Here is an 8772-nt window from a genome sequence, read left to right on the forward strand (position 1 = left end):
TGCAAGTTATACATTAAAATTAATACCTAACCACACAATTACTCCTTACAAACAAGTGGTTCACTAATATTCTTTGAAGTTATTAATATAATGCCTCATTATCTTACTACGTAGGTACTAAGAAATTACGCACACGCATCTTCGGTAATTTTTCTTACCTATACACACTATAATTCACTTCACTGTTTATATATGCATATTCTAGACACAGTATAAAAATACAAAACATGCTAAATACCTTTTTGGCTTTAGTAGGGAAGCTTAAACCTTAAATCTAAGAATAATCACTAGCTGTGTCTTGTTATCGCTCACATCTTGCCGTGTAATAATAATAAGTACAATGTAAACTACGTGCTTACATTCAAATCTTTAGTAACAAACATGATGCTACTTGATCTTCTTACAATAAGATTCAATAGTTTATCCTGTATACATGAATAAAACAAGTCATTACAAAAAAATAGATTCCTTTAAAGGTACACTTGCTTATATCTACTTAATGACTTTTACAAATAAAACTTCAAGAAACTCAAAGACTGACTTTGAATTCAAAATGTTAGGCATAGGTGCTAAGCATGCACACATTTTGAAATCACAAAATCATAAAGATAATAATTTCCCATCATTGCTAAGTTATGCCCTATGTGAACAGGCACATTCACAGATAATAAATAGTCAAGAGAAACTACGGAATAGGGTAATTGAGAATTTACCCTATGTGACGCCGCGGCGGGGAAAGTAAGGGTTAAGGTGAACGATGATATTTAAATATTTAAACTATATTCATAAGGAAGGTCGAAAGAGACGCACTATCCATTAAACAACTGGATGTACGTATATTTCACAGGACCAGAGAATGGTTCAACAGTCAACTACTGGTTTAAAGCAGCAATTAAAGTGCCATCTATTTCCATCTTTTATTTTTCTCTCTTTTTTTGACAAGTACAACGATCTCCCCACTCTATCCCAAATTATGCATGCTCTTAACTATATATAGCAAAAACGAGATCACACTCAACGCTTTTACCAATGTGGAAATAGTTTTTTACCAATGTGGAAATATAAAAAGAGATAGAGGTTTTAATGCTATTTCAACCAGTACACCGCACGTAACTAAGGCCCTTCGCAGGGCCTACATCTCACTGTTTGGTGCATTTGTAACCCCATTTTACCCCGTTGGAAATTAATAATAAGTTTACCTTAGGGTAGGGAGGGGGGGATGTTCACGGGGAGCAAAGCCACCCCCTCCCCGATTGGAAGGTTACAAAATGTTAGGCTAGGTTAGTTTACCTTATGGGGGGGGTGTCCAGGGGGGTAAAGTTCCCGCCCCCATCTCCTATCCCCTGTTAGGAGGTTACAAAATGTTAGGTTAGTTTACCGTATGTGGTGGTTCGGGAGGGGGAAAGCCTCTCCGGTTAGGAGGTCACAAAATGTTAGGTTAGTTTACTTTATGGGGGGGTGGAGGTGTCCAGCAGGTTAGGTGGATCGAGGGAGATGTATAGGTTGAAACTGCAAATTTGTCGAAATGTAGCACCATTCCACAATGCTTAACTTTTTAGCTTTCATTGTGTGGGAAATTTCTTGTATTAATACAACATACTTATTGACCATGGATTGGTCATTTTTAAAAATTACACCATAATCCCTCTATCCTCCCAACAAGCTCGGGAACATGTAGGAATGCGGGGTTTCTGGGTGGGGTGACGAAATGGCGAGATTTGGTGATAATTATAGCCTAAAAATCATAAGCACAGATAGGGATTTTTCCCTAGATATCTAGAGAAAAATCCGTAGATATGTATATGATTTATAAACAAAACTTAGCAGCAAATTTCGTCTCCCAAGTCCAAAAATCCTAGCCGGGGATCGCAGCCTCAACAATCCCTCTCAGGGACAATAATCTAACCTAACCTAACAGGAGAGCTGCGTCCCTCCAGGATCTCTTCAAGGATATTAACCTAAGGTTCTAGGGGCTATTATTTTACGTTATTATCCCAAGATCGGGTCTATGAATTTTTTTGGGGGGAATGCCACTGTCTAGGAATAAAGGCAAATGGCAATGGTTGCTTTGCCAACCATTCTATCCCTTGTTTTACTTACTTAGTAAATCAGCGCTTTTCAACCCTGCCACCCGGAAACCCCACATTCCCAAAAATTCCCACACCTGCTGGGAAAGAGCTGAACATTTCAAAAACTATGCATTTCCCGTGGAAACTCAGTTTTAAAATTCAGTAAGGATGCAAAAATCACATTCTCATTGTTGTAGAGTATGATGGTGTAATTTTAAAATAATACCCAAGGATTCAGAAATGTTACTACAAAAACAACTGTACGGCTCAAACACCTGGAGCATGAAATCTGACCCTTCCCTATCTAAAAATTTAAGAAGTATTTATCCTGATATGTACAGTTCTCTTACTTCCAAGTATCATAATTGTTCCTCCATATAATTTGCTGAAACGACGCCAGTCTGCGTATACCACGGCCCCAAACCAAACCCATCATTCTGGCCAAGTGACACAAATGCATTTTCAAAAACCCCACTTTCGTCATCCTACCGCGGCGTGACACTGCCACCAGTCCATCTCCCGTTTCTGGTGCGTGATGCTGTCTCGATCGCCTAATTACTGCTAACCACAGATATCATGTTTCACTAGTTGGCGAAGGAAAAAAATATCACATGTGAATGAATATGGTGTCCATAAGAATTCAAATTAAATGGTCTTTCACGACATGACGAACCACTAACACATTTGACTTATCCATGTAAACATAGCAATGCCATTACACGATGTCATCTCCAAACATCTCACTTCGCAGATGGGCAGAAACGAACTGATGAAAACCACGACACGACACTAGTGACCAACACTGATCGAAACATTCCTCGGAGCTTCGAGTACTCATCCCTAGATTCAACTTGAATAGCATTCTTCTACAATAGGTATGGTCCGAACATCGCAAATGGGCAGTAGAACGTTAAAAAAAAAAAAAAAAATGCAGACTAATTTGAGATTCAGATTAAAAAAAAAGATAAAATCTTACGCCAAAACGTTCGTGGCCAAAGCCTCATATATTTCCATTTTTTACTGTATCGGATCTTTAAAACTTTCGACTTTGGCGCGCGGGAATATTCAATTAGTAATCAAGTGCCTAATCAAATTCTCACAACGTATTAAAAGCTCAATACATATACTACATAAAATTTCGAAAATTTATAATCCATATGTGTATGGATTATGAATGAGATTGGAGGATATAAATGGTTGAAAACAGTATATCGATCAGCCTGCACCGAATGGATGAAAAGGTCGTTGGTGTGTGACTTGTTCAGTCATTCATTGTGTGTTTCATATGAACCGCTAAATTCGACAATAAAATAATTATTATATAGTCCCAGTGAAAATCCAAATGTTTTACTTGTATTTCATTACCAATTATTTTATTTTCTTAGTAAAAATTATCTTAACTGTATTTGTAGTAGCCTATTCCACGTACGTTTTTTTTTTTTTTTTTCTCTCTCTCTCTCTCTCTCCACTGCCCTTAACATCATTTTATCAAAGAACATCATACCATAAGGTTTCTAGTCCTGACTGTCATATTAGCTTTCACATTTTTTTTTTCATTCGACCCATGTAATATGTACAGAGCACTATGACATCAAACTTATCTTACAACTTATTTGAACAAAACCAAAAAATATGAACAAAGCCAAATGATTACAACTCAAGGTATTCGTGCGTTCAACGACAATTTAACATTTAACACTGATATTTTCTTGAAGGAAAACCAAAATATAGCGCATTTCTGCATCCTGAAAGTGAAGCTTAATGCCCTGAAACAAATCCCAGAAAATACTTCACATGGCCATGATCACCGCGACCAACCCAGCGGAGCGAACCACGTCATTACCTTCGGGGAGAGAAAGTTTGATCTAAAACTGATAATCAAGAATGGATTGATTATCACCTCCATTTATCCTTCCCTCACGTAGCATTCTAACTAATCCACACCCTTTCTCTCTCTCTCTCTCTCTCTCTCTCTCTCTCTCTCTCTCTCTCTCTCTCTCTCTCTCCAGTGCGGCTAATTTCAGAATAGAATCCTGGTAGATAACGGAGAGACGTGTGGTTGGGAGATATATGGCTGTATTATACCTGTGGGATATATATATATATATATATATATATATATATATATATATATATATATATATATATATATATATATATATATATATATATATATATATATATATATATATATATATATATATATATATATATATGTTTTTTTTTTTTTTCATGTCTTTTCCTAGACGTCCAAGCCTTCAGGAAGTAAACAGTTCATGCAGGGAAGCCACAGAACGCCTGACTTCTGATCTCTCTAAAATTTCTGATTGGGGCAGTGCAAACTTATTATTGTTCAATGACTCAAAAACTTATTTCCTCCATCTATCAACTCGACACAACCTTCTAGACAACTATCCCCTCCTTTTCAATGATACTCAACTGTCCCCCTCTTCTACACTGAACATCCTCGGTCTGTCCTTTACTTATAATCTAAACTGGAAACTCCACATCTCATCTCGAGCAAAAACAGCTTCTATGAAGCTAGGTGTTCTGAGACGTCTCCTCCAGTTTTTCTCGCCCTTCCAGCTGCAAAGTCTGTACAGACTTATCCGTCCATGTAAGGAGTATGTTTCACATGTCTGCGGGGTTCCACTCATACCACTCTGCTAAACAGGGTGGAATCAAAAGCTTTTCGTTTCTTCAACTCCTCTCCTCTAACTGACTGTCTTCAGCCTCTTTCTTATCGCCGCATTGGTGCATCTCTTGCTATCTTCTACCGCTATTTTCATGCTAACTGCTCTTCTGATCTTGCTAACTACATGCCTCCCCTCCTCCTGCGACCTCTTTAATGCAAGAGTTAACTAGTATTTTCATTCATCCTTTTCTCTGGTAAACTCTGGAATTCCTTCCCTGCTGTATTTCCACCTTCCTATGACTTGAATCCCTTCAAGAGGGAGATTTCAAGACACTTATTCTTCAATTTCTGACTGCCGCCTTGGACCTTATTCAGGAACCGGCATCTCAAGTAGGCACTTTTTCTTTTTTTTACTGGATTTCTTTTTGCCCTTGGCCAGTGTCCCTCCTACATAAAAAATAAATAGGTAATATATATATATATATATATATATATATATATATATATATATATATATATATATATATATATATATATATATATATATATATATATATATATATATATATATATATATATATATATATTAGACACATGCCAAAATGATAATTACTCCCAGTGAGGTCTGAAGCACTGGATCAAGGGGTGCTGTGAAGTTATCAATAACCCAGCTGTGACCTCACTCAGTGTTTGCTTTCCTTTGTGTCTCATAAAGCAAAAGGATAGTCACAGCCTGCCCTCCAAAGACAACTCTCTTCTTTCATATAAAACTTCATGCACCTTATCATACACACACACACACACACATACACACACACTTCACTCAAATTCTAAACTGAAAATGGGAACTACAACAGCCTCAGAGTCTGGGGAGGGCGCCACAAATGTCCCCAGGTCAGACTACTTTCGGTATCGACCCTAGGTGTCTCGAAACCCCCTCTCAATTTTTTTTTTCATTAACTTATGCAACATTCACAGCCTTAGATCTAATTTTCAATCTGTAGAACACCACATCTCCTCTACTAAACCTCATCTTCTTTTCCTCACTAAAACACAGGTGTCTGAGGCAACTGATGGTAGCCCCTTTTCCATTCCCTCCTGCTTTCTCTAATATCTTTCTCAATCCAGAGCTGGATGTTGCATCTATGTGCACAGCGACTTAACCTGCTCTTGTGCCCATGCTCTTGAATCTTCCGAGTTTTCCACCATTTGGTTACAACTACAAAGTAACTCTCAAACTAAATTTATCTGTGTTGTATACCTCTCACCTAACTCCCCTGACAATAAGAAATTCTTTGACTACTTAACTTCCAAAGTGGAGCACATCACTCTTCCCATTTGTTGAGATCTCTATTTCTGGAGACTTCAATGTTCACCACCAGCTTTGGCTTTCCTCTCCTTTCATTGACCATCCTGGTGAACTAGCCTTTGCTATACTCCACGACCTAGAGCAACTGGTGTAGCACCCTACTTGTATTCCTGACTGTCCATTGGAGTCCTCCAATTACAATCTCATATCTGTATCTTGTCCTATCACTCCAATCCATCCTAAGGATCCCCAAAGCAGAGGTGCCTCTGGCGTTTGCCTCTGCTAAATGGGGGAACCTGAGGAGGTATTATACTGATTTTCATTGGAATGACTATTGCTTCTGTGTCAGCACCCCATCTCTGTGTGCTGAGCGCCTAACAGAAGTGATAGTGTCTGGCATGGAGGCATACATTCTTCACTCTTTCTCTTGGCCTAAATCTTCCAAACTTTGGTTTAACACAGCCTGTTCTTTTGCTATACATAATGTAAAGGTGGCCCTCAAAGAGTACTTGAGCCTTCCATCACCTGAATCTCATGTGCTTTATATTTCTGTCCAGAATCATGCCAAGACTGTTCTCCAACTAACCAAAATTCCTCCATTAATAGAAAGTGTCAAAATCTTTCAAGATCTAACTCCCTTCATGATTTCTGGCACCTAGAAAAAAAAAACATCTCCAATAACTTTGCTTCTTCATCTTTCCCTCCTTTATTTCAACCTGATGGCACCATTGCCATCCTATCTATTTCCAAAGCTGAACTCTTTGCTCACTTTTGGTAAAAACTTTACCTTGGATGATTCAGGGCTTGTTCCTCCCTCTCCTCAATCCTCTGACTACTTCATGATACCCATTAAAATCCTTCACAGTGATGTTTTCCATGACCTCACTGGCCTAAACCCTGATGGTGTCTCTCCTATTGTTTTACAAAACTGTGCCTCCATGCTTGTACCTTGCCTAATCAAACTCTTTCAACTTTGTCTGTCAACATCTACTTTTCCTTCTTGCTGGAAGCTTGCGTTTGTTCAGCCTGTCCTTACAAAGGGTGACTGGTCTAATCCTTCAAACTACCATCCTATTGCTTTAATTTCCTGCCTTTCTAAAATTTTTTAAAATCTATTCCTAACAGGAAGATACTTAAACATCACTTCGTAACATTCTATCTGATTGCCAGTATGGGTTCCATCAAGGCCGCTGTACTGGTGATCTGGCTTTTCTTATTGAGTCTTGGTCATTCTCTTTTAGAGATCTTGTTTAAACTTTTGTTGTTGCCTTAGACATATCAAAAGCTTTTGATAGAGTCTGGCATAAAGGTTTGATTTCCAAACTACCCTCCTATGGCTTCTATCCTTCTCTCTCTAACTTTATCTCAAGTTTCCTTTCAGACCATTCTATTGCTGCTGTGGTAGACGGTCACTGTTCTTCTAAATATATTAACAGTGGGGTTCCTCAGGGCTATATCCTGTCACTCACTCTATTCTTATTATTCATCAGTGATCTAAACTAAACCTTGTCCTATCCCCTCCTACTCTAATGATACCACTGCACTTTTCCATGTTTTTACATAGCCAGCCAACCCTTCAGGAAGTAAATGGTTCATGCAGGGAAATGCCTGACTTCTGATCTCTTTAAAATTTCTGACTGGGGCAAGGCAAACATAATATTGTTCAATGCCTCAAAAACTCAATTCCTCCATCTATCAGCTTGACACAATCTTCCAGACAACTATTCCCACTTCAATGACACTCAACTGTCCCCATCTTCAACACTGAACATCCTCGGTCTGTCCTTTACTTATAATCTAAACTGGAAACCTCGCATCTTATCTCTAGCTAAAATACCTTTCATGAACTTAAATGTTCTAAGTCGTCTCTGCCAGTTTTTTGTCCTTGGCTGGTACCCCTCCTTCATAAAAAAAAAAAAAAAAAAAAAAAAAAAAAAAAATATATATATATATATATATATATATATATATATATATATATATATATATATATATATATATATATATATATATATATATATATATATATATATATATATATATATATACTGAAGCTCATCTGCCATTTCCTACATCTATCAACTGAGTATTTATACATCTCTGTAGAAGTTTACACTGAGTTGCTCTAGTAATTTTGCTTTTTTTTGTTAATATTTCATTTTATTTTATAGGTGCATACTACTTTTGTTAGTGCCATTAATATTACTTGTAAAGGAACAAATCCACAATCTGATTCCTTAGTGACTTAATCATTAAAAAATAGAAAAGTACAACACACAAGAGGTCATACATACGGGCACCACAGCTGGGTGTGTTAACTAAAAAAGTTATTACTACATCCGATAAATTGTTAATGATAAAACCTTAGCGGCAAAAAACTTATCGCCCAATAACTGATAATAATCAATAAATCAACAAATCCAAAATTCCGATATGAGTGATAACGATATTGATATTTAAAAAAAAAATTAATAAATCAAATTTTTTTTTATCTTTATCTTAAGAAAAATTAGAAAAAACTTCTCATTCAATGCTTATCCTGTCTCTTTACTAATGAAAAGCGCTGTTATAAGTTAAATAATTACATTTTACATTGAAAGTTTAAAACTTCAACATGCTCATGTTCCAGAAACTAAAACTATTGAAACCAAAAGTGTTGATGATACTGATGAATCGATAATGTGGGAAAAATAATCATCAGATAAGCGATAACCCAATATTATTGTCATGATAAAATCACAATAATTTATCATGATAAC

At 36.9% G+C, this 8772-nt stretch overlaps 1 long non-coding RNA gene across 7 annotated transcripts in view; it reads right to left on the reverse strand.

Moving 5' to 3' along the window:
* LOC135101029 (uncharacterized) overlaps positions 1 to 2862 on the reverse strand; it is a 34064-nt gene extending 31202 nt beyond the window's left edge. For 5 of the 7 annotated variants that reach the window (XR_010269002.1, XR_010269000.1, XR_010268999.1 and 2 more), the window contains exon 1: positions 2789 to 2862. This is a non-coding gene — a long non-coding RNA (uncharacterized LOC135101029). Of the gene's footprint in view, positions 1 to 238; positions 618 to 2788 lie in introns of those variants that run through there. The other 2 variants (XR_010268997.1, XR_010268998.1) reach the window with 2 other exon arrangements.
* Between the last annotated feature and the right edge of the window lie 5910 nt (positions 2863 to 8772).

Source organism: Scylla paramamosain, chromosome 1, assembly GCF_035594125.1.
Source record: "Scylla paramamosain isolate STU-SP2022 chromosome 1, ASM3559412v1, whole genome shotgun sequence".
NCBI classification, from domain to species: domain Eukaryota; kingdom Metazoa; phylum Arthropoda; class Malacostraca; order Decapoda; family Portunidae; genus Scylla; species Scylla paramamosain.